Below are 26,305 nucleotides of genomic sequence, written 5' to 3'. Positions count from 1 at the left end.
AAGTCTACCTTTTCCAAAGCTTATGTTTCTTTTTCTGTGTTTTTATATCTGATAGAATCTCTTTTAGTGGATGATGAAACTACAGTTGAGTTTCTGAACATTTTCAATAGCTGTCTACATACCACTTCTTTCTACCATGTTGTGAGCTGCTTTCAAGTGGCCCAAATTTTATTCTTGAATTCCTTTTTGTTTCATTTTACTAATCAATATTAAAGCTATTCTGGAGGAAGAGGCTCCAGTGCTTGAAGCTGACATACTAAAGTAATTCATAATTCCTTTTTTATGAAGGGAGATTTCTTGGTTTGGTTTTTGGTTTTGGTGATTAGCCACAGAATGTTACCACTATTTAAGACAATACCAACTGCATGCAGCAGAACTAGGTTGTAGATCTAATTCCACCAGTGCCTTTGTTTTGTCACAGTTCTGTCTGCACAGTTGCGAGCACCATGGCACAGCCTTCAACCCACTGCTGAAGGGGGTGGGTGTCTGCCCACATTTGAGGTGCAGCACTAAAATGCGTTGGAGGGAAAGTCATAGAAAACAAGTTTCCAATTGTTAGGGACAACACTGAGTGGGGCAGGAGAGTCAGAGCATAGAAAATTGGGTAATAAGTCTTGGTCTGCAGCAAACCCATAGGGAGTATTCATAGTGATTTTTTGAAAGACTAGACATAACAATGAAGGATGTTACTGGTACTAATAAAAAACTGGAGGGGAGGAGTTAAAAGCTTGGGTGTTTTTTTTTTTTTTTTTTTTGGTTGGTTGGTTTTTTTAGCAGTGCTTTTGAAAGCAACTCAATTGCTTAGATGGGTGATTTGCTTTCTAAAAAGCCTGGCATCTTGGGTCCCGCCCCGACCAGTGGCAGAGGGAGATGCTCTCAGTGTTGCTCCCCCACCCCACAGCAGCTTTACACAACAAACAAGAACTGGCAGAAACATCTTTTTCAAAGCTCCAGAAAACAGGGTTGCTGTAATAGGGCAAGCATTGAGTCAAGAACATGGCAACTTAAAACGGTAGCGCTTCATGCCCTAGCTGGTCGTCCCCAATCCCCACGCCATCCCCACATGGAACTGGCTCATGCTCCCAGTGTGAGTCTCTGGTCCCAGTTCTGGAAAAAGCAGAGTAACCTTTGTGATTAAATTAGAGTGCATGTATATCTGTGCCCATCTTCTCGTGGCAGCTTGAAGGAAGGACTGAAGGAGGACACATTTTGTAGGCTCACCATTCCGGACCTTACCCCACACCTAGAAGTGGCTCACAGAACTCTCCTGTGAGATGCTGTAGGAGATTATTCAAGTGCCAGCTGGGGGGATTATGAGGAAACCCTGTCTAACAGGAGAAAGGGGACATTCTTGTCTACATAAACGAATTCCTAGAGCCATGCACACATGCCCAGGGCAAGACAATGCATAGAAAAGACTGCTTTTGCTTTAGACTAGTCTCTAAAACATTCCTAGGACAGCTAAGCTCTTGCATACTGACATTAAAAAGGAAGAAAGATCTCTAGGCAGTAACCTAATCTCACACCTGGAGGAACAAGAAAAAGAAGAGTAAACCAAACCCAAACTGAGCAGAAGGAGTGAAATAAAGACTGGCACAGAGTTAAATGAAATAGAGAAGAGAAAAACAATAGGCTCAACAAATCTAGAAGTTCTTTGAAAAGATCAGTAAAATTGAAAACTTTAAGTAGACTGGCAGAGGTCAAGGGGATAGAACCACCAACCATACAGAAATAAAGAGAGTTATAAGAAAATAGTGTGAACAAACTGTACGCCAGCAAATTAGACAACCTACATGAAATGGACGAATTCCTAGAAACACAATTGACCTAAAGTGACAAAGAAATAGACATCAACACACCAATAATAAGTAAGGAGATTGAATCAGTAATCAAAAACTTGCCAACAAAGAAAAGTCCAGGACAAGATGATTTCACAAGTTAATTTTACCAAACATTAAAAGAATTAACACCAATCCTTCTCAAATTCTTCAAAAATATCGGCGAGAAGACGTCCTAATTCATCCTGTGAGTTAAGCATCACCATTCTATGAGGCCTGATAGATCATAAGAAAATTACAGACCAATATCCCTTATGAATATACAGGCACACCTGGGAGATATGTTCCTGTTCCAGACCACCACAATAAAGCAAATATCAAAATCAAGTCACACGAATTTTTTGGTTTCCTAGTGCATATAAAAGTTACGTTTACACTCTATAGTCTATTAAGTGTGCAATAGCATTATGTCTAAAAAAACAATATACATACCTTAATTTAAAAATACTATTTAAAAATGCTAACCATCATCTGAACCTTCAGCGAGTCATAATCTTTTTGCTGGTGGAGGTCCTTGCCTCGATGATGGCTGCTGATTGATCAGGGTGGTGGTTACCGAAGGTTGGGGTGTCTGTAGCAATTTCTTAAAATAAGACAGCAATGAAGTTTGCCACATTTATTAACTCTTCCTCACACGAAAGATTTCTCTGTAGCATGTAATGCTGTGTGATAGAATTTTACCCACAGTAGAATGTCTTTCAAAATTGAAATCAATCTTCTCAAACCCTGCCACTACTTTATGAACTAGGTTTATGTTATATTCCAAATCCTTTGTTGTCTTTTCAACAGTGTTCACAGCATCTTCACCAGGAGTAGTTTCCATCTCAAGAAACCACTTTCTTTGCTCATCCTTAAGAAGCGACTCCTCATCCGTTCCAAATTTTTCATGAGATTGCAGTAATTCAGTAATTCAGATTCCACTTCTAATTTTAGTTCTCTTGCCATTTCAACCACATCTGCAGTTACTTTCTCTGCTGAAGCCCTGAACCCCTCAAAGTCATCCATGAGGTTGGAATCAACTTCTTCCAAACTCCCGTTCATGTTGATTATTTTGGCCTCCTCCCATGAATCACAAATGTTCAAACTCATCTAAAATGGTGAATCCCTTCCAGAAGGATTTCAATTGACTTTGCCCAGATCTATCAGATGAATCACTATGGCAGCCACAGGCTTACAAAACATATTTCTTAATAAGACTTGAAAGTTGAAATCACTCCTTAATCCATGGGTTGCAGAATTGATATTGTGTTAGCAAGCATGAAAACAACTTTCATCTCATCGTACATCTCCAGCAGAGCTCTCTGGTGCATTGCCAATGAGCAATAATACTTAAAAGAAATCTGAGTAGTTCTCAACAGTGGGCTTAAAATAATAAACCATGTTGTAAACAAATGTGTCATCTAGGCTTTGTTGTTCCATTTGTAGAACACAGGCAGGGAAGATTTATAATTCTTTCAGAATGGTAAATGAATATTGGCTTCAACTCTAAGTCACCAGCTGCATTAGCCCCAACAAGAGTCAGCCTGTGCTTTGAAGCTTTGAAGCCAGACACTGATTTCTCTCTAGCCATGAAAATCCTGGATGACATCTTCTTCCAATAGAAGGCTGTTTCGTCTACAGTGAAAATCTGTTGTTTGATGTGGCCACCTTCATCAATGATCTTAGCTAGATTTTCTGGATAACACTACAGCTTCTACATCAGCACTGGCTGCTTCACCTTGCACTTTTGTGTGATGGAGACATCTTATTTCCAACCTTTGCTAGCTTCAAACTCCTTTGCAGCTTCCTCACCTCTCTCAGCCCTTATAGAATTGAAGAGAGTTGGGGCCTCACTCTGGATTAGGGAACGTTGTGGCTGGTTTGATCTTCTATCCAGACCACCAAAACTTACTCCATATCAGCAATAAGGTTATTTTGCTTTCTTATCATTCATGTGTTCACTGGAGTTAACACTTTTAATTTCCTTCAAGAACTTTTCCTTTGGTTTCACAACTTGGCTAACTGGCGCAAGAGGCCTAGCTTTTGGCCAATCTCAGCTTTCTACATGCCTTCCTCACTAAGCTTAATGTTTCTCACTTTTGATTTAAAGTGAGAGGTGTGTGTGGTGTGTGCATACAATGGAATATTGAGATAACTGCGAGAAGAAAAGAAGCTGTGTGACACGCAATGAGGTGAATGGATCCTGTAGACAGCATTTTGAGTGAACTACGCCAGAAACAAAGGCAAACACTATAATGCCTCACCAATATGGACTAACTACAATGTGTAAATGCAAAACTGAACCTTAGAGCACACTTATCAGGGGAACGCTTATTGTAACAGTCCCTAGATTGTAAGCTCTTACAGCAGTCACATCTATTCCTGAGTTGTAATGGCTGTCTCCAGATTCTGAGATGTTGATCACTTTGTGTATAATCCGATTGGTCTCTGGAACTTTGGGTATCTGTGTGACACCTGAAACTCGAGCTAGAGCTCGGCCGATATGAATGTCAGTATTACCTCATACAGCAACTGTTAAAAAAAAGCTGAAAAAGAGCCCAGACTTCAACTAAAGATAGGAAGTAGATATGGTTAGGACTAGGGCAAATCAGGCCAAAGGCTAAAGAACAATACTGATTGTATTTTAAAACTTCAACTTCCATATGAGGCCAAGGGAAGAAATGTTTATTTGGTGCAGGATCTATATTTTTCTGTAGTACACTAAATAATTTAACTTGTACAATTTATTTAAACAGCACAATTACATGAAACTTTGAATAGTAAGTGAGATCTGATAGGTTTGTGCAAGTTAGTGTGAAACAGCAATACATCCCAAAGTAATTTGAGCAGAGAATAAAAATATATATGCAGGGCCCCTCTGAGGAGCTGGGGGAAAATGCAGAGGTGTTGGGCTTCCTCACCTGGATTGTTGCTGGTGTTCTCACAAACGTTGAGGACTGACGGTTTGGTGTACTGAGCCCTCTATCTTGGGGCTTGCCCTTATGAAGCTTGTTGCTGCAAAGGAGAGGCTAAACCTGCTAATAATTGTGCCTAAGAGTCTCCCTCTGAGTACCTCTTTGTTGCTCAGATGTGGCCCTCTCTCTCTAGCTAAGCCAACTCAGCAGGTGAACTCACTGCCCTTCCCCCTGCATGGGACCTGACTCCCAGGGGTGTAAATCTCCCTGGCAACGCAGGATATGACTCCGGGGGATGAGATTGGACCCCGCATCATGGGATTGAGAACATCTTCTTGATCAAAAGGGAGATGGGAAATGAAACAAAATAATGTCTCAGTGGCTGAGAGATTTCAAATGGAGTCAAGAGGTCACTCTGGTGGACATTCTTATGCACTATATAGATAACCCTTTTTAGGTTTTAGTGTATTGGAATAGCTAGAAGTAAATACCTGAAACTATCAAACTGCAACAATTGTATAACTATGTAGCTTATGTGGAGTGACAGTGTGATTGTGAAAGCCTTGTGGATCACACTCCCTTTATCCAATATATGGATGGATGAGTAGAAAAAGGGGGACAAAAACTAAATGAAAATAGGGTGGTGAATATATTTCAATAAAACTGAATTTAAAAAAAAAAAAAAATAGGGTGGGCATTCTTTTTTACTGTTACTCTTTATTCCTATTTTTATTTTTCTGGAAATAAAATATAAGGAAAATGTTCAAAAATTAGACTGGGGTGATAAATGCACAACTATATGATGGTATTGTGAATACTTGATTGTACACCATGGATGACTGTATGGTATGTGTATATATCTCAAAAAAACTAAATAAAAAAAATGAGAGATGTGTAACCCTTCCTTTCACTTGAACCCAACCAGTGTAGGGTTATTAATTGGCCTAATTTCAATATTGCTGTGTCTCAGAGAATAGGGAGGTCCAAGCAGAGGGAGAGAGATTGGGGAATGGCTGGTCTATGGAGCAGTCAGAACTCACACATTTACAGATTAAGTTTGCCATCTTATGTGGATGTGGTTTGTGGTGCCCCCAATTACAATAGTAACATCAAAGATCACTGATTGCAGATCACTGTAACAGAAAAAATAATAATGAAAAAGTTTGAAATTTTGGGGGAATTACCAAAATGTGGCCCAGAGACACAACGTGAGCACAGGCTATTAGAAAAATGATGCCAACAGACTTGCTCAATGCAGAGTTGCCACAAACCTTCAATGTGAAAAAACACAATATCTGCAAGGTGTAATAAAGTGAACCACAATAAAATGAAGAATGCCTGCTAATGCAAAAATCTTCAAAATTCTTGCACATCAAATCTAATAGTACATAAAAGGATTCTACATCATGAACTAGTGGTATTTATCCCAGGAAAGCAAGGATGGTTCAACACAAGAAAATCAATGAATATAATACACCACATTAATAGAATGAAAGAAGAAAAAAAGGATAATCTGAAATTATGTATAAAAGGCATTTGACAAAATCCAGCATCCCTTCTTGATAAAACCACTCAGAAAACTAGGAATAGAAAGAAACTTCCCCAATATGAAATAGGGCATATATGAAAAATCCTCAGCAAGCATCATACTCAACAGCAAAAGATTGAAAGCTTTCTCCCTAAGATCAGGAACAAAACAAAGAAGGCCTGCTACAGTCATTGCTACTCAACATTGTACTGAAAGAGCTAGACAGAGCAGTTAGGCAAGAAAAAGAAATAAAAGGCATCCAAACTGGAAAGGAAAAGTCAAATTTTCCCTATGCACAGATGACATGACTCTACATAAAGAAAATCAAAGACGAGTCTACAAGAAAGCATCTAAGGCTAAAAAATGAATTCAGCAAAGTGGTGGGTTACAAGATCAAAACACAAAAATCAGTGCTGTTTTCAAATGCCAGCAATGAACAATCCAAAAAGGAAATCAAGAACGCAATTCCTTTTACAATAGCAACTAAAGTAATAAAATATCTAGGAATAAACTTAACCAAGGAAGTAAAGGATGTATACACAGAAAACTACAAATCATTACTGAAAGAAATTTTAAAAGACCTAAATAAACAGCAAGTTTTCTGTGCTCATGGCTTGGAAGACCTAACTTAGTTAAGAAGGTCACACTACCCAAATCGATTTACAGATTAAATGCAGTCCCAATCAAAATTCTTGGTGGATATGGAAAAACTAGTCATCAAATTCATATGGTCCCTGAATAGCCAAAACCATCTTGAAAAAGGAAAAAGTTGGAGGACTCGCAATTCCTGATTTCAAAACTACCAAAATCAAAACAAGAGGGCACCGGGAACAATCCAAGATGATGGATTAGGAGGGCCAAAGCAAACTTCTCCATGAAAAACACTTGATAAAGGACAGAGAGCACTCCAGAAGAGCAATTCCAGGGTTCCACCGACTGGGAAGAGACTTCTACACCCGTAGTGAGTGTGTACTTGGAGAAACCAAGAGGCTGCATTAAAAACAGGTGAGTGTTCAGCCTGGAACACTTCCAAGGAATGGGCAGCTAAAGCTGGCTGAGGGCATGGAGGGGAATAGCCTTCCACACCCCGGGCACTTCCTCAGTACCTGGCATGGGTGATAACCCTTCAAAGATTCATGACCAAGAGCTCCCATGCCAGGGACTGGCCATTGGAGCAGGCAGATGATCACGGAAGGGGGCAGCTTTGCATGCCCCATGCAGCCATCTTTGCAGCTGGCTGGGAGACAACCCTTCACAGCCCCATGGCTGAGAGCTTCCTTGAGGGAATTTGGGATTCAGCGGAATTGTGACAGCATCCACTCTTGCTCCATGGAAGCCCATGGTGTGCACAGCCTAGAGGCAGTGTGGCTGCACAAAAGTGCCAGGAGCCCTCCCCAAATCCCAGAGACTCACGGACACATAGCAGAGAGGGTCTGTGGGGCATTTGAGCTGGAAAGTGAGATGTGCAGCTCTGCAGCCCAAGAGGACTCCACCCACAGCCCTGGGAATGGCCAGGATCACTGTGTCCTGGAGCAGACTCCCTGCCAAACTGCATAGGGCACACACTTCCACCCACAGAACTGGCAATCCCCCATGCACAAGGAAAATTGGAGCACTGATAGCACCTCCACATGATTTGGACCACCACTTAGTGCAAAGACGAAGTTGGGGAGAACTGGCATGAGGGTAAGAAGTGGCTGAGGAGTGCCATCTGCTAGTAGGTCAGGGAAAGTGCACTTCAGCAAACTGTAGCTCTGCCAAATTATAGATAAATGTTCAAATAATCCTGCATATCCTATAAGAACCCTACCAAGATAAGCAAATGCCAAGAGGCCAAAAACAACAGAAAATTATAAAGCATATGAAGAAACCAGAAGATATAAACAACTCAAATGTCCAAATAAAAAGCCAGAGAAGACACAGAACTTGGAGCAATTAAACAAAGAAGTACACACAAACATCAATATCATGGCTCAGGATATAAAGGACATGAAGAAGACTCTAGCAGAGCATACAGAAGAATTTGCAAGAGTAAATAAAAAAATAGTGGATCTTATGGAAATAAAAGATTCTGCTGATCAGATTAAAAATATTCTTGAGACACATAACACCAGATTTGAAGACGTAGATGAAAGAAAGCGCAAACCCGAAGATACGGTGATGAAAAGTGAAAGCAGAAAAGAATGAATGGTGAAAAAAATAAAACATTTAGAAATGGAGCTCAGGGAAATGATGGACAACATGAAGTGTACCAATATAAGAATCATTGGTGTTCCAGAAGGGGAAGAGAAGAGTAAAGGGCTAGGAAGAGTATTTGAAGACACAGTTGGGGGAAAACTTTCCAATCCTCTAAATGACATAAATATGCAAATCAAAGATGCCCAATGAATTCAAAATAGAATAAATCCAAATAAACCCACTCCAAGACATATTCTGATCAGACTGTCAAATGCTGAAGAGATGGAGAAAGTTCTGAATGCAGCAAGAGTGAAGCAATTCACCACATACAAGGAAAACAACATAAGATGAAGTAGTTACTACTAAGTTAGCATAATGGAGGTGAGAAGGCAATGGTATGACATATTTAAAATTGTGAAAGAAAAATTGCCAACCAAGAATTCTTTGCCAAGCAAAGCTCTCCTTCAAAACTGAGGGATAGCTTAAAATTTTCACAAACAAATGCTGAGAGAATTTGCCAAGAAGATACCTTCCCTACAAGAAATACTAAAGGGAACCCTAACAGCTGAGAAAACAAAGAATAGCTCTAAAAGCATACATTGAAAAGGAAGAAAGAGCCAAAATCAAAGAACTAATGGAACAACTGAAGAAACTAGAAAATGATCAGCAAACTAATCATAAAGCAAGTAGAAGAAAAGAAATAACAAGTATTAAAGCAGAAATGATATGGAGAACAATAAAACAATAGACAGAAATGTATGGTGGTAATGAAAATATTCAAAAATTGATTGTGGTGATGAATGCACAACTATATAATGGTACTGTGAACAACTGATTGTACACCATGGATGACTGTATGGTATGTGAATATATCTCAATAAAATTGAATTAAAAAAAAAAACAATATAGAGAATAAATAAAACCAAAAGTTGTTTCTTTGGGAAGATCAACAAGACTGACAAACACTTAGCTAGGCTGACAAAGCTAAAAAGAAAAGACCCAAATATACAAAATAATAAATGAGAGGGGGGACATCATTGCAGATCCTGAAGAAATTTTTAAAAAACTCATAAGAGGATACTATGAACAACTGTACACCAATAAACTTGATAATTTAGAGGAAATGGATAATTTCTTGGAACATGTGAACAACCTAGTCTGACCAGAGAAAAATAGAAGATCTCAACAAACCAATCACAAGCAAAGAGATCCAATCAGTCATCAAAAAGCTTCCTACAAATAAAACCCCAGGACCAGATAGCTTCACAGGGGATTTCTACCAAACGTTACAAAAAGAACTGACACCAATCCTACTTAAACTCTTTCAAAAAATTGAAGAAAATGCAACACTTCTTAATTCATTTTATGAAGCCAACATCACTCTAATACCAAAACCAGATAAAGTTGCTACAAGAAAGGAAAACTACAGACCAATCTCTCTAATGAATATAGATGAAAAAATTCTCAATAAAATACTTGCAAATCAAATCCAAAGACACATTTAAAAAATCATACACCATGACCAAGTGGGGTTCATTCCAGGCATGCACGAGTAGTTCAACATAAGAAAATCAATCAATGTAATACAACACATTAACAAATCAAAAGGGAAAAATCAAATGATCATCTCAATAGATGCTGAAAAAGCATTTGACAAAATCCAGCATCCTTTTTAAAAAAAAAAAACAATTCAAAAGATAGGAATTGAAGGAAACTTCCTCAATATGATAAAGGGCATATATGAAAAGCCCACAGCCAGCAAAATACTCAATGGTGAGGGACTGAAAGCATTCTCTCTAAGATCAGGAATGAGACAAGGATGCCCGCTGTCACCACTGTTATTCAACATTCTGCTAGAACTGCTAGCGAGAGCAATACAGCAAGACAAAGAAATAAAAGGCACCCAAATTGGAAAGGAAGAAGTAAAACTATCATTATTTCCAGATGCTATGATCTTATATTTGGAAAACCCTGAGAAATCAATGACACAGCTACTTGAGCTAATAAACAAATTCAGCAAAGTGGCAGGATACAAGATTAATGCTCCTATTCACTAGAAATGACCTGACTAAAGAGACACTCAATGTGAGCAGCCACCTTCCGGGATTGGCCTAGTAGACAAGCTGCAGCCTGCCCTTGAGTTCCCCCCGCCCATCGAGTGGTGCCAAGATGGCGCCCACATCCTGCTTCCGCCTTCTGATGTATGCAACCACCCGCTGTATTTACCAATTATGCTTGTGTGCGTAGCGTTAGCCCATTGGATACACGCAGGGTTTATAAGAAAGTTCCCGGGCAAAGCTCGGGGAGACAGCCCACAAGGAGCCGTACCTGACGGCCGCATCGAGGTTGTTCTCCCCCGAGGCGCCTCGTCCCGGGTGGAACCTGTAAAGATGATGATTGCCTAGTTCCAATAAAAGTTTATCTGCTTCACCACTGTGGGTCCCGAGTGATCACAAGTGCTCCGGGTAAGATACTGTCCGTGCCCTCTCTCCCCCTGTCTCTCTGTTCCCCATCGCCGGCCCAGGCGGGGCGGCGGAGAAGCGCCGGACAACTCAAGAAAAAGATTCCATTCAAAACAGCCACTAAAAACATCAAGTACATAGGAATAAACTTAACCAAGGATATAAAAGACCTCTAATTACAGAAAATTACATAACTTTACTAAAAGAAATAAATGGGGACCTAAAGAGATGGAGAGATACTCCATGTTCGTGGACAGGAAGGCTAAACGATGTTAAGATGTCAATCCTGCCCAAACTGATTTACAGATTCAATGCAATTCCAATCAAAATTACAACTACCTAATTGCAGACTTAGAAAAGCTAGTAATCAAATTTATTTGGAAGGGAAATATGTCTCAAATTGTTAAAACATTCTAAAAAAGAAAAATGAAGTGGGAGGGGACTTCCAGAAGATGGTGGTTAGGAGAGACAGGGCAAAAAAACACTTCCATGAAAAATACTAGATAAAAGCCAGAAAGTGACCCAGAACACCAGTTCCAGTGATGCACCAGCTGGACAAGGTCTGCTAAATCCACAGGGATCATACACTTGGTGAAACTGGGAGTCTGCGTTCTGAAATGAGTAAGCCTACTGAATATCTGGCAGCCACGCTGCAGTGTGGGGAAACCATGGGTTGATGTTTGGAGTCGGACTAGTTCTTTTTTAAAAAACCCAAACGCAGCTGTGGATACGGCAACGAGAACTGCACAGAGAAGCGCGGCAGGAACAGCGTCTCCACAACCTGTGGGTATGCCTCAGTATCTGGTATGGACGATAACCTTTCACGCACCCGCTGCTAACTGTCTCAGGGCAAGGAAGGCAGAGGTGAGACAAAAGCAGAAAAAACAATGCCCCTTACAGACATCTTCTTGGCAGGCTGGGAACGCTCCTGCCCGGTGCCGGTGCCAAAGCCCAGAGCTGCATCAAAAAACCTAGTGTGATGGTGAGAGGGATGATGCCTCACCAATATGGACTAACTACAATGTGTAAACTCAGAATTGAATCTTAGAACATAGCCTAACATGGACATAATAATTGTAATGGTCCCTAGATTGTAAGCTCTTACAGCAGTTAACTCTATCCCTGAATTGTAATGCCTATCTCTAAACTTTGAGATGCTGATCCCCTAGCGTATAACCTGATTGGTCTCTGGAACAATGCATATCTCTGAGACACCTGAAACTCAGAGCTAGAGCTCGGCAGATATGAATGTCAGTATTAGCGCATACAGCCACTGACAAAAAAAAAAAAAAAAAAAAAAAAAAAAAAAGCTGAAAAAGAGCCCAGACTTCAATTAGTGATATGAATGAAGCAGGTTTGGTTAAGACCAGGGCAAGCCAGGCCAAAGGGTGAAGGTTGAAACTGATTGTGTTTTAAAACTTCAACTTCCATATGAGACTGAGGGAATAGATATCTATTTGGTAGAGGATCTAAATTTTCTAAATGGTACAACTCTACAGTCGATTTGTTCAAACACCACAATTGCATGGAACTTTGAATAGGAAGTGAGATACGGTAGGTTAGTATAGGCTGGAGTGAAATAGTGACACATCCCAGAGTAATTTGGGCAGATAATAAAAAATATATTTACAGCCTCCCCCTCCCCAGCCCCGAGGATCTGGGGGAAGGTGTGGATGTGTTGGACATCCTCACCTGGACTGGTGTTGATGTTGTCACAAACATTGGGACTGGCGGTTTGATGTGCTGAGCCCTCGAGCATGGGACTTGCCCTTATGAAGCTCATTACCACAAAGGAGAGTCTAAACTTGCATGTAATTGTGCCTAAGAGTCTCCCCCTGAGTACCTCTTTGTTGCTCAGATGTGGCCCTCTCTCTCTCTAACTGAGCCATCTCAACAGGTGAACTCGCTGCCCTCCCCGCTACATGGGACCCGACTCCCAGGGTGTAAATCTCCCTGGCAATGCAGAATATGACTCCCGGGGATGAATGTGGACCCGGCATCGTGGGACTGGAGCATCTTCTTGACCAAAAGAGGGATGCAAAATGAGACGAAATAGTTTCAGTGGCTGAGAGATTCCAAATGGAGTCGAGAGGTCACTCTGGTGGACATTCTTATGCACTATATAGATAACACCTCTTAGGTTTTAATGTATTGGAATAGCTAGAAGTAAATTCCTGAAACTACCAAACTCCAACCCAGCAGTCTGGACTCCTGAAGACAATTATATAATAATGTAGATTACAAGGGGTGACAGTGTGTTGTGAAGACCTTGTGGACCACACCCCCTTTATCTAGTGTATGGATGAGTAGAAAAATGGGGATAAAAACTAAAGAACAAATGGGGTGGGATGGGGGGATGATTTGGGTGTTCTTTTTTCACTTTTATTTTTTATTCTTGTTCTGGTTCTTTCTGATGTAAGGAAAATGTTCAGAGATAGATTGTGGTGATGAACGCATAACTATGTTATCATACTGTGGACAGTGGATTGTATACCATGGATGATTATATGGTGTGTGAATGTATTTCAATAAAACTGAATTTAATAAAAAAAATAATAATAATATGAAGAGTTTTAAAAGAAAAAAAAAAAAAAAACCTAGTGTGATGGGCAGCGTTTCCAGCAACATGCACACACACCACAGTATCAGGTGTGGACAATAGCCTTTTGTGCACCCATAGCTAATTGTCCCAGAGCTAGGAAGGCAGAGCTGTGTGAAAAGGGGAAAATTAACACACCCCATACAGCCATCCTTTCAACAGGCTGGGAACGCCCCTACACGGCCTGGCGGCCCAGAACTTCCCTTGAGGGATGGCGCACACTTGTGATGTAGCACAGCCTTCCCTCAGCAAAGGCCCTAGGAGGGCACAGCTTGGAAGAAGGACCTACTCAGAAATCCTGGGGACCATATGCCAATACCAAGGACTTGTGGGTCAGCGGCAGAGACAATCTGTGGCGAGACTGAAATGAAGGTTTAGACTCTTGCAACAGCCTTAAATCTCCAGGAACAGCTGGGAGGTTTGATTATTAAAGCTGCCCTCCCTCCCTAACCGCTCAGACACACGCCCCACATTCAGGGCAGACAACACCAACAACACACCCAAACTTGGTGCACCAACTGGACCCTGCAAGAAACAGACCCCCACACATCACAAAGTTGGGGAGAACTGGCTTGAGGGTAATAGGTGGCTTGCAGACGCCACATGCTGGTTAGTTAGAGAAAGTATTCGCCACCAAGTTGTAGATCTGACAAATTAGAGATTAGTCTTTGAATTAGCCTACATACCCTAAAAGAACCCTATCAAGTAAAGCAAATGCCAAGAGGCCAAAAACAACAGAAAATTTTAAAGCATATGATAAAACCAGACAATATGGTTAACCCAAACCCAAACACCCAAATCAAAAGATCAGAGGAGACACAGTACTTGGAGCAATTAATCAAAGAACTAAAGACAAACTATGAGAACATGGCACAGGATATAAAAGACATGAAGAAGACCCTAGAAGAGCATAAAGAGGAAATTGCAAGAGTAAATAAAAAAATAGATGGTCTTATGGAAATAAAAGAAACTGCTGACCAAATTAAAAAGATTCTGGATACTCTCAATACAAGACTAGAGGAAGCGGAACAATGAATCAGCAACCCAGAGGATGACAAAATGGAAAATGAAAGAACAAAAGAAAGAATGGGTAAAAAAATGAAACAATCTAAATGGACTTCGGGATATGATGGATAAAATAAAATGTCCAAATATAAGACTCATTGTTGTCCCAGAAGGGGAAGAGAAGGGTAAAAGTCTAGAAAGAGTATTCAAAGAAATTGTTAGGGAAAACTTCCCAAACCTTCTACACAATATAAATACACAAAGCATAAATGGCCAGTGAACTCCAAACACAACAAATCCAAATAAACCCACTCCAAGACATATTCTGATCAGACTGTCAAATACTGAAGAGAAGGAACAAGTTCTGAGAGCAGCAAGAGAAAAGCAATTCACCACATACAAAGGAAACAACATAAGACTAAGTTGTGACTACTCAGCAGCTACCATGGAGGCGAAGAGGCAGAGGCATGACATATTTAAAATTCTGAGAGAGAAAAATCACCAACCAAGAATTCTTCATCCAGTAAAGCTCTCCTTCAAATTTGAGGGAGAGCTTAAATTTTTCACAGACAAACAAATGCTGAGAGATTTTGCTAATAAAAGTCCTGCCCTACTTCAGATACTAAAGGGAGCCCTACAGACAGAGAAACAAAGAAAGCAGAGAGAGAGATGGAGAAAGGTTCAGTACTAAAGATATTCAATATTAGTCCGTTAAAGGACAATAAGAGAGAGAGGGAAAAAATATACCTGGGAAACATAAACCAAAGGATAGGATGGCTGATTCAAGAAATGCCTTCACAGTAATAACATTGAATGTAAATAGATTAAACTCCCCAATTAAAAGATACAGATTGGCAGAATGGATCAAAAAATATGAACCATCAATATGTTGTCTATAAGAGATTCATCTTAGACACAGGGATGCAAAGAAACTGCAAGTGAAAGGACGGAAAAAAATATTTCATGTAAGCTACAGCCAAAAGAAAGCAGGAGTAGCAATATTCATCTCAGATAAAATAGACTTTAAATGCAAGGATGTTAAGAGAGACAAAAAAGGCCACTACATACTAATAAAAGGGGCAATTCAACAAGAAGAAATAACAATCATAAATGTTTATGCACCCGATCATGATGCCACAAAATCCACGAGACAAACACTGGCAAAACTAAAGGAAGCAATGGATGTTTCCACAATGATTGTGGGAAACTTCAACACATCATTCTCTCCTATAGATAGATCAACCAGACAGAAGACCAATAAGGAAACTGAAAACCTAAACAATCTGATAACTGAATTTGATTTAACAGACATATATAGAACATTACATCCCAACTCACCAGGATACACATTCTTCTCTAGTGCTCACGGAACTTTCTCCAGAATAGACCACATGCTGGGACATAAAACAGCCTCAATAAATTTTAAAAAATTTAAATTATTCAAAGCACATTATCTGACCACAATGGAATACAATTGGAAGTCAATAACCATTAGAGACTTAGAAAATTCACAAACACCTGGAGGTTGAACAACACACTCCTAAACAATCAGTGGGTTAAAGAGGAAATAGCAAGAGAAATTGCTAAATGTATAGAAACGAATGAAAATGAGAACACAACATATCAAAACCTGTGGGATGCAGCAAAAGTGGTACTGAGGGGGAAGTTTGTAGCACAAAACACATATATCAAAAAGGAAGAATGAGCTAAAATCACAGAACTAATGGAGCAACTGAAGCAGCTAGAAAATGAACAGCAAATTGATCCTAAACCAAGTAGAAGAAAAGAAATAACAAGGATTAAAGCAAAAATAAATGACATAGAGAACAAAAAAAAAACAATAGAAAGAATAAATAACACCAAGAGTTGGTTCTTTGAGAAAATCCACAAGATTGACAAGCCCCTAGCTAGACTGACAAAAACAAAAAGAGAGAAGACCCATATAAAGAAAACAATGAATGAGAATGGTGACATTACTGCGGATCCTGAAGAAACTAAAAAAAATTATAAGAGGATACTATGAACAACTGTGTGCCAACAAACTGGATAATGTAGAGGAAATGGACAATTTCCTGGAAAAACATAAAAAATCTAGACTGCCCAGAGAAGAAATAGAAGACCTCAACCAAATAATCACAAGCAAAGAGATCCAATCAGTCATCAAAAAATTTCCCACAAATAAAAGCTCAGGGCCAGATGGCTTCACAGGGCAATTCTACCAAACTTTCCAAAAAGAACTGACACCAATCCTACTTAAACTCTTTCAAAACATCAAAGAAAATGGAACACTACCTAACTCATTTTACGAAGCTAACATCAATCTAATACCAAAACCAGGTAAAGATGCCGCAAAAAAAGGAAAACTACAGGCCAATCTCCCTAATGAATATAGACGCAAAAATTCTCAACAAAATTCTTGCAAATGAAATCCAAAGACACATTAAAAAAATCATACACCATGACCAAGTGAGGTTCAATCCAGGCATGCAAGGATGGTTCAACATAAGAAAATCAATCAATGTAATACAACACATTAACAAATCAAAAGGGAAAAATCAAATGATCATCTCAATAGACGCTGAAAAAGCATTCGACAAAATCCAACATCGCTTTTTGATGAAAACACTTCAAAAGGTAGTAATTGAAGGAAAATTCCTCAATATGATAAAGAGCATATATGAAAAGCCCACAGCCAGCACAGCACAATGGTGAGAAATTGAAAGCCTTCCTTGTAAGATCAGGAACAAGACAAGGATGCCCGCTGTCACCACTGTTATACAACATTGTGCTGGAAGTGCTAGCCAGGGCAATCCAGCAAGACAAAGAAACAAAAGGCATTCAAATTGGAAAGGAAGAAGTAAAACTGTCATTATTTCCAGATGATATGATCTTATATCTAGAAAACCCTGAGAAATCAATGATACAGCTACTAGAGCTAATAAACAAATTTAGCAAAGTAGCGGGATACAAGATTAATGCACATAAGTCAGTAATGTTTCTACATACTAGAAATGAAAGAAGTGAAGAGACACTCAAGAAAAAGATATCATTTTCAATAGCAACTAAAAAAATCAAGTACCTAGGAAGAAACTTAACCAAAGATGTAAAAGACCTATACAAAGAAAACTACATAACTTTACTAAAAGAAATAGAAAGGGACCTTATAAGATGGAAAAATATTCCGTGTTCATAGATAGGAAGGCTAAATGTCATTAAGATGTCAAGTCTACCCAAATTCATCCACAGATTCCATGCAATCCCAATCAAAATTCCAACAACCTACTTTGCAGACTTGGAAAAGCTAGTTGTCAAATTTATTTGGTAAGGGAAGATGCCTCAAATTGCTAAAAACACTCTAAAAAAGACAAACAAAGTGGGAGGACTTACACTCCCTGACTTTGAAGCTTATTATAAAGCCACAGTAGTCAAAACAGCATGGTAATGGCACAAAAATAGATGTATCTATTAATGGAATCAAATTGAGGATTCAGAGATAGACCCCCAGATCTTTGGCCAACTGATCTTTGATAAGGCCCCCAAAGCCACTGAACTGGGACATAACAGTCTTTTCAACAAATGGGGCTGGGAGAATTGGATATCCATATCCAAAAGAATGAAAGAGGACCCCTACCTCACACCCTACACAAAAATTAACTCATGCTATATTAGGTTACTTTCTTGGGGTAGAGTAGGAACATGTTGGAAGTAAAGTAGTTAGGTTAGTTGTCTTTTTCTTACTCCCTTGTTATGGTTTCTTTGAAATGTTCTTTTATTGTATGTTTTTTTTTTTTTAATTTGTTTATTTTTCATACAGTTGATTTAGAAAAAAAAAAGTTTAATTAAAAAAAATTAACTCAAAGTGGATCAAAGACCACAATATAAAAGACAGCACCATAAAACTCCTAGAAGATAATGTAGGGAGACATCTTCAAGACCTTGTGTTAGGAGGTAACTTCCTAGGCCTTACACCCAGAGCAAAAGCAACAAAGGAAAAAATAGATAAACAGGAACTCCTCAAGCTTAGAAGTTTCTGTACCTCAAAGGAATTTGTCAAAAAAGGTGAAGAGGCAGCCAACTCAATGGAAAAAAATTTTTGGAAACCATGTATCTGACAAAAGACTGATATCTTGCATATATAAAGAAATCCTACAACTCAATAACAAGAGTACAGACAGCCCAATTATAAAACGGGCAAAAGATATGGAGAGAGTTCTCTGAAGGGGAAATATGAATGGCCAAGAAACACATGAAAAAATGTTCAGCTTCACTAGCTATTAGAGAGATGCAAATTAAGACTACAACGAGATACCATCTCACACCAATTAGAATGGCTGCCATTAAACAAACAGGAAACTACAAATGCTGGAGCGGATGTGGAGAAATTCAAACTCTTATTCATTGTTGGTGGGACTGTATAATGGTTCAGCCACTCTGAAAGTGAGTCTGGCAATTCCTTAGAAAACTAGATATAGAGTTACCCTTTGATCTAGCAATTGCACTTCTTCGGATATTTCTAGAAGATCTGAAAGCAGTGACACAAACAGGTATCTGCACGACAATGTTCATAGCAGCATTATTCACAATTGCCAAGAGACAGAAACAACCCAAATGTCCTTCAATAGATGAGTAGATAAATAAAATATAGTATATACACACAACGGAATACTATCAGCAGTAAGAAGGAACAATGTCTTGAAACATATGACAACTTGGATGAACCTTGAAGACATAATGCTGAGCGAAATAAGCCAGGCACAAAAAGAGAAATATTATATGCTGCCACTATCGTGAACATCACTGGGGGAGAATGCAGGGGTGTTGGGCTTCCCCACCTCGATGACTGCCGATGTGCTCACAGACATTGTGGACTGGTGGTTTGATGGGCTGAGCCCTCAATCACGGGACTTGCCCTTGAGAAGACTGTTACTGCAAAGGAGAGGCTAGACCTGCTTATAATTGTGCCTATGTCTCCTCCTGCATGCCTCTTCATTGCTCAGATGTGGCCCTCTCTCTCTAGCTAAGCCAATTTGGCAGATGAACTCCCTGCCCTCCCCACTACATGGGATCTGACACCCAGGGGTATAAATACACCTGGCAACATGGAATATGATTCCCAGGGAGGAATCTGGACCCAGCATCATGGGATGGCGAACATCTTCTTGACCAAAATGGGGATGTGAAAGGAAATGAAATAAGTTTCAGTAGCTGAAAGATTCCAAAAGGAGCCAAGAGAGCACTCTGGTGGGCATTCTTATGCACAATATAGATAACCCTTTTTTGGTTCTAATGAATTGGAATAGCTAGCAAAAAATACCTGAAACTATCAAACTACAACCCAGAACCCTTGAATCTTGAAGATGATTGTATAAAAATGTAGCTTATGAGGGGTGACAATGTGATTGGGAAAGCCATATGGACCATATTTCCCTTTGTCCAGTGTATGGATGATGAGTAGAAAAATGGGGGAAAAAAAAAAAAAAAGGACCCAGTGTTCTTTTTTACTTTAATAGTTCTTTTCCATTTTCATTTTTACTCTTACTACTTTTGTGTGTGTGGTAATGAAAATGTTCAAAAATTAATTTTGGTGATGGATGCACAACTATATGGTGGTACTGTGAACAACTGATTGTACAATTTGTATGACTGCATGGTATGTGAATATATCTCAATAAAATTGAATTATAGAAAAAAACTGAAGTGGGAGGACTTACACTTCCTGACTTTGAAGGTTACTATAAAGTCACAATAGTCAAAACAGCATGGTATTGGCACAAAGACAGACATATTGATCAGTGGAATGGAACTGAGAATTTGGAAATAGACCCCAAGGTCTATGGTTGACTGATTTTTTATAAGACCCCCAAATCCACTTAACTGGGACTTAACAGTCTCTTCAACAAATGGGCTGGGAGAACTAGATATCCACATGCAAAAGAATGAAAGTGGAGCCCTATCTTACACCATGTACAAAAATAAACTCAAAATGTATCATTGACCTAAATATGAGAGCTAAAATTATAAAACTCCTAGAAGAGCACATAGGGAAATATCTTGCCAGGTGAATTTATACCCTTGGGTGTCAGATCCCACATAGTGAGGAGGGCCGTGATTTCACCTGCCAAGTTGGCTTAGACTTTACACAGAAAGCAAAAGCACCTTAGAAAAATATAGATCAATTGGATTTTATCAAAATTTAAAACTTTTGTGCATCAAAGGATAGTATCAAGAAAGTGAAAAGAAAACCAACAAAACAGAAGAAAATATATGAAGCCGTATATCCCTTAGGGACATGCAAATAAAACCTCATACCCACTAGAATGGCCATTATTTTTAAAAAGGGAAATACGTACTGAGGATGTGGAGAAATGGGAACTTTAGTACATTGATGGTGGGAATGTAAAATGGTGCAGCTGCAGTGGAAAAGAGTTTAACGGTTTCTCCGGAAGGTAAATATAGGACTACCATATAACCTGGTAATCCCACTTCTAGGCATACACCCAAAAGACTTGAAAGAGAGACTCAGACAGATATTCGTACACCAATGTTCATAGCAGCATTATTCACAATAGCCAAAATGTAGAAGGAACCCAAGTGTCCATCAGCAGATGAATGGATAAACAAAATGTGGTATACACACACAGTGGAATGTTACTCAGCCTTAAAAGGAAATGAAGTCCTGATACATGATACTACATGAAACTTGAGTGAAACAAGTCAGACACAAAGGGGAAAATATTGTACAATACTGATGATTCCACTTACGTGAAATAGTTAGAATGTGCAAATTCATGGAGCCAGAAAGCAGGTTATCAGGGATGAGATGGGGAAGAGAAAGGGATATCAATGCATAATGGGTGTAGAATTTCTATTTGGGGTGATGGGAAGTTCTGGTAATGGATGGTGGTGAGGATAGCACAACATTGAGGATGTGGTTAATCCCACTAAATGATAGTCTCTGGAGTGGTTGAGATGGGAAATTTTATGTTGTTCAAATGTTTCCACAATTAAAGAAGAAAAAAGCAACTAAAGAGACAATGGCAATTCAATGCAATACCTGATCCTAGACTGGATCTAGTAATGGAGGAGAAAATGCCCAAAATGATATTTTTAAAAAATTGGAATATAGAACTTAAACAATCAATGTTTGATCTCTTTTACCAAATAACTGTACTTAAGGTGGGTATTTAAGTGAATATCCTTGTTCTTAAGAAATGCACATGGAATTATTAAGTGTCCAAGGAACATGACATATACAACCTATTCTCAAAGGTTTAGAAAATAAATAGATAGATGGATAAACACATAGAATGATACAGCAACTACGGCAAAATGTTCAAAATTGGTGAATCTGGTTAGGGGGCATGTTGGAGTTGTATACATGGGTTTTGTGTTATTTTTGCAACTATCCTGTAAGTTTGAAATTATTTCAAAATAAAAAATTAAAAACTCATGGCAGCTTAACTCATAAGCTTTAAGTAAATTCTACCTTCCCTAAAAATCCCTGGCAGGCCCCCTTCATCCTTCTATGCAGTAAGGCAGTAGAAGCATGACACATAAGAAAGCCACCTCTGTTGAACCTTGTGCAAAAGGATACTTTTTTGCTTTGTAATCTATGGGTGTTAGGGTGTTTAACTTTTTTTTGAAAAATAACTTTCATTAGTTTTATCAAAGCTATACTTACACAGGTTAGAAAGTTTCTCAACCTTAGCACTATTAACATTTGGGGCCAGAGAATCCTTTGCTGCAGGAACTGTCCTGTGCATGGAAGAATGTTTAGCAGCATCCCTGACCTCCATCGAATGGATTCCAGTAGCACCCCACAGAGGTGACAAAAATGTTTTCAGACGTCAAATGTCCCCAGGGGGCAAAACCACACTGTGTTGAGAGTCATCTGGTTTAATGAGGGTGAAATACATCTACAAGGGTCATTGTGAACAATAGCTGTCCTCTCTAGCTGTCCACTGCCTTCACCATTTTCTACTCTCCAGAGGCAACCATTTTAAATGTTTCACTTTTCATTCTATACAAATCCTTTCCCCATTTGTAAATTGAGTCATTTCCCTGTAGCCATCTTTGTAGGTATGAAGTGGTATCTCATTGTGGTTTTGATTTGAATTCCCCTAATGGTTAATGATACTGAGGATATTCTCATGTGCTTATAGGCCATTTGTACATCTTTGGATGAGTGTCTATTCAATTTTTTGGCCATTTTTAATTGGGTTCTTTGCCTTTTTGTTGTTGAGTTTTAGGAGTTCTTTATGTTCTGTAATTAAACCTTGTGAAGGATTTTGTGTGTCTATATTCATAAGGAATACTGGTATATAGTTTTCTTGTGATTTTTCTGGTTTTGGTATTCAAAAAAAAAAAAAAGGGGGGGGGGTGGCCAAAGGAGGATTGAGGGAACATGGTGGCGTAGGAAGCTCCAGAAATCAGCCCCTCCACCAAAACACTATTGAACTGGCAGAAATGGTCTGAATCAAGTATTTTGGAACTCCTAAATCTAGGGGAACATTGCAGCATCCAGGAAAGAACAGGAGGCAAATACCAGTGAATTTCACCCTCTTCGCAGCATCCACCGTTCACCAGTCCCCAACCACATGGCAGACAGCAGTGGAGACCATAGCCCAGGCTCCTGATGCAACTTGCTGGTGCCAGGGTGGGCTACAACCTGGGGGAGTGTGGTCTGATCACTGCTTTGGATCAGCTACTGCAGATGGCAGGGCAGCCACTGTCCCAACCTCCTCAGGGAAAAGTAGCAGAGGATTCTTAAAGAGGCAGTACCCATTTTTTTCTCTCTCCCACTATACTTTCCATTTCCCATTTGGGAACAAAAATAGTTGGGAAAAGGCACACATTCACAGCTCCAGCCAACAACAACAAACCCTGGCAAGATTCCCAGAGTTACAACAACATAATACTCAGAATGTCCTGTTCTCAACAAAAAATTATAAAACATACAAAGAAATAAGAAGGTATGGCCCATTTACAGGAAAAAAGAATTTGCCAGAAACCATCCCTTAGAAAGCTTGTACATTGGAATTATTAGTCAAAGACTTTAAACCAGCCATCTTAAAAATGTTCAAGAAGTTAAAGGAATCCATATACAAAGTATTAATGGAAAATAGGAAAACATTGAACAAAACAAAGAGATGGAAAAACTATAAAAAGAGAACAAACAAATTTGGGAGCTGCCAAGTACAGTAATTTGCATGAAAAACTCATTAGATGAATTCAGTAGGATATCTGAACAGGCAGAAGAAACTTGAAGACAATAGAGATTATCCAATGTGAGGAGCAGAAAGAAAAAATCATGAAGGAAAATGAACAGAGCATGAGGAACCTGTGGGACAACATCAAGCACATGCATCACTGGAGTCCCAGGAGGAAAAGAGAGAGAGAAAGGGGCAGAAGAAGAAATAATGACCGAAAACTTCCCAAATCTGAGGAAAGATATGAATAAACTCATCCAGGAATTTCAAAGAACTCCAAGCAGGAAAGACTCTTAAGAGATCGATCCCAAGACACACTATAGTGAAATTTTCAAAATCCAAAGATAAAGAGAAGATTTTGAAAGCAATAAGAGAGGAGTGACTTGTCACATACAAGGCATCCCCCTTAAGATTAACAGTGGCAGTGCCCTGCATTGCCCGGGACCTGTGGCCTCCAGTGGATGAGGCTGGGAAGATGGTGGAGGCATGTGTGCCAGTTTGAATGTATTATGTCCCCCAGAAAAAGCCATATTCTTTGATGCAGTCTTGTGGGGCAGACATTTTGGTGATTAGATTTCCATGGAGCTGTGACCCACCCAACCGTAGGTGATAACTCTGATGAGATAGTTCCATGGAGGTGTGGCCCCACCCATTCAGGGTGGGCCTTGATCAGTGGAGCCATATAAATGAGCTGATGGGCAAAGGGAACTCAGTGCAGCTGAGAGTGGCATTTTGAAGAGGAGCTACAGCCAAGAGTGACACTTTGAAGAAAGCACAGGAGCTGCAGATGAGAGAGTTTGAAGATGGCTGTTGAAAGCAGACTCTTGCTCTGGAGAAGCTAAGAGAGGACAAATACCCCAAGTGCAACTAAGAGTGACATTTTTGAGGAACTGCAGCCCAGAGAGGAATGTCCTGGGAGAAAGCCATTTTGAAACCAGAATTTTGGAGCAGGTGCCAGGCACATGCCTTCCCAGCTAACAGATGTTTTCCAGACACCATTGGCCATCCTGCAGTGAAGGTACCCGATTGCTGATGTGTTACCTTGGACACTATGGCCTTAAGACTGTAACTGTGTAACCAAATAAACCCCCTTTTATAAAAGCCAATCCATTTCTGGTGTTTTTCATTCTGGCAGCATTAGCAAACTAGAACAGTATGGTACATGGATGAGGCCCCAGAGGACCAAAGGAAGCTCAACCAACTGCAGCCCAGCTGCCCCGTCAACCTGGAGCTGCTGTGAAAACTCAGGGTCTTTTACTGAAAACTGGATGCTGACAAATATGAGAATGATCCAGAATTAGAAAAGATCTGAAAAGAGAGAAACTACTCCTGGATGGAAATAATAACCATATGCAAAGATAAACTACCAAATTATGAAGCAAAGATTAACATGTTTTATGAAGAACATTTACAGTTGGATGATGAAATTCTATACATCTTGCTTGGAAGTGGATATTTTGATGTGAGGCATAAAGAGGACAAGTGGATCCAGATTTTCATGGAGAAGAGAGACATGATAACACTTCCTGCAGGAATTTTTCACTGCTTCACATTAGATGAAAAGAACCACGTGAAGGCAATGTGGCTGTTTGTTGGAGAAGCAGTGTGGACAGCCTACAACTGGCCAGCTGACCATTTTGATGCTTGAGGACAGCATGTATAGCTTTTGATACAGACAGCTCTCTGGAAACTAACACATTACTTGTAACAATCCTAAACATGATAATTGAGCAGAAACTCAGTCATTTTCTTTTTGCCTTTATAGTGTAGACTTGAGGCTAGGTTGTCTTTCCTATGCAAGATTTTTTTGTTGAGATTTTTTTTTAATAAAAGTAACAATAAAACTGATTTTCACCATTCATTTTCTCTAACTAACTAAAAAAAAAAATAGTGGGTTCAGTGGCCCCATGTTAGCCATGCATTCAACTGTAACCCAAACAAAAATTTAATCTCTCAAAATGTAACTACTTAGCATATTCTATCTGGATTTCATTTTTAGACTTTAAACCAGATATCAGTCAGTGTCCTGCCTACTTTATAAGAAGTATAATAGATAATAGAAGTAATCAAATATAAGATACTTTTTCTCCCCAAATTTATACTTGGGCCAGGCAATAGAGCAGGGAAGAGCCTCTTCTATTATGGCTACACTTTCAGTAGCTTACACCACTTTGTTGTTGAAAATAAAGTAATTGTCTTAACTGAAAGCTTTTGCCTTGCAGTTACCTAATATTCAGAGATATATGGTATTTTTGCCTGGTTTGTAAAAATCACTGCTGTGTAGCTTCTTCATATGATAGTGTATGTATGTGTGTGTGTGTATAATTAATTTATATAATTATATAACACATATATCTGTTATTTTTATGTATGTATAACATACATAATATAAGTGTACCTATAACATTTGTAATGCATACAAATATTAGTATTTTTCCAGTTTGGAATTTCTAGGTTAAACCTGCCTTACTATATATCTCTTTCGCAATCAAGTCTTTGAATTTTAACAAGAAAACTAGTGCACTGTTTTTCTACTTAACAATTTTGCAATACAATTATGTCTAATTTGTTGTAATCATAGAAAAAAACACA

At 39.2% G+C, this 26,305-nt stretch overlaps 1 pseudogene; it reads left to right on the top strand.

Moving 5' to 3' along the window:
- Positions 1-10,607: 10,607 nt before the first annotated feature.
- On the top strand, positions 10,608-25,376 carry LOC119509956 (annotated as a pseudogene).
- The last annotated feature ends 929 nt before the right edge of the window (positions 25,377-26,305 follow it).

This window comes from Choloepus didactylus, chromosome 15 (assembly GCF_015220235.1).
Source record: "Choloepus didactylus isolate mChoDid1 chromosome 15, mChoDid1.pri, whole genome shotgun sequence".
NCBI classification, from domain to species: Eukaryota; Metazoa; Chordata; class Mammalia; order Pilosa; family Megalonychidae; genus Choloepus; species Choloepus didactylus.
The sequence above is the reverse complement of the archived record's forward strand: the minus strand, read 5'-3'. Positions and strand labels throughout refer to the sequence as shown.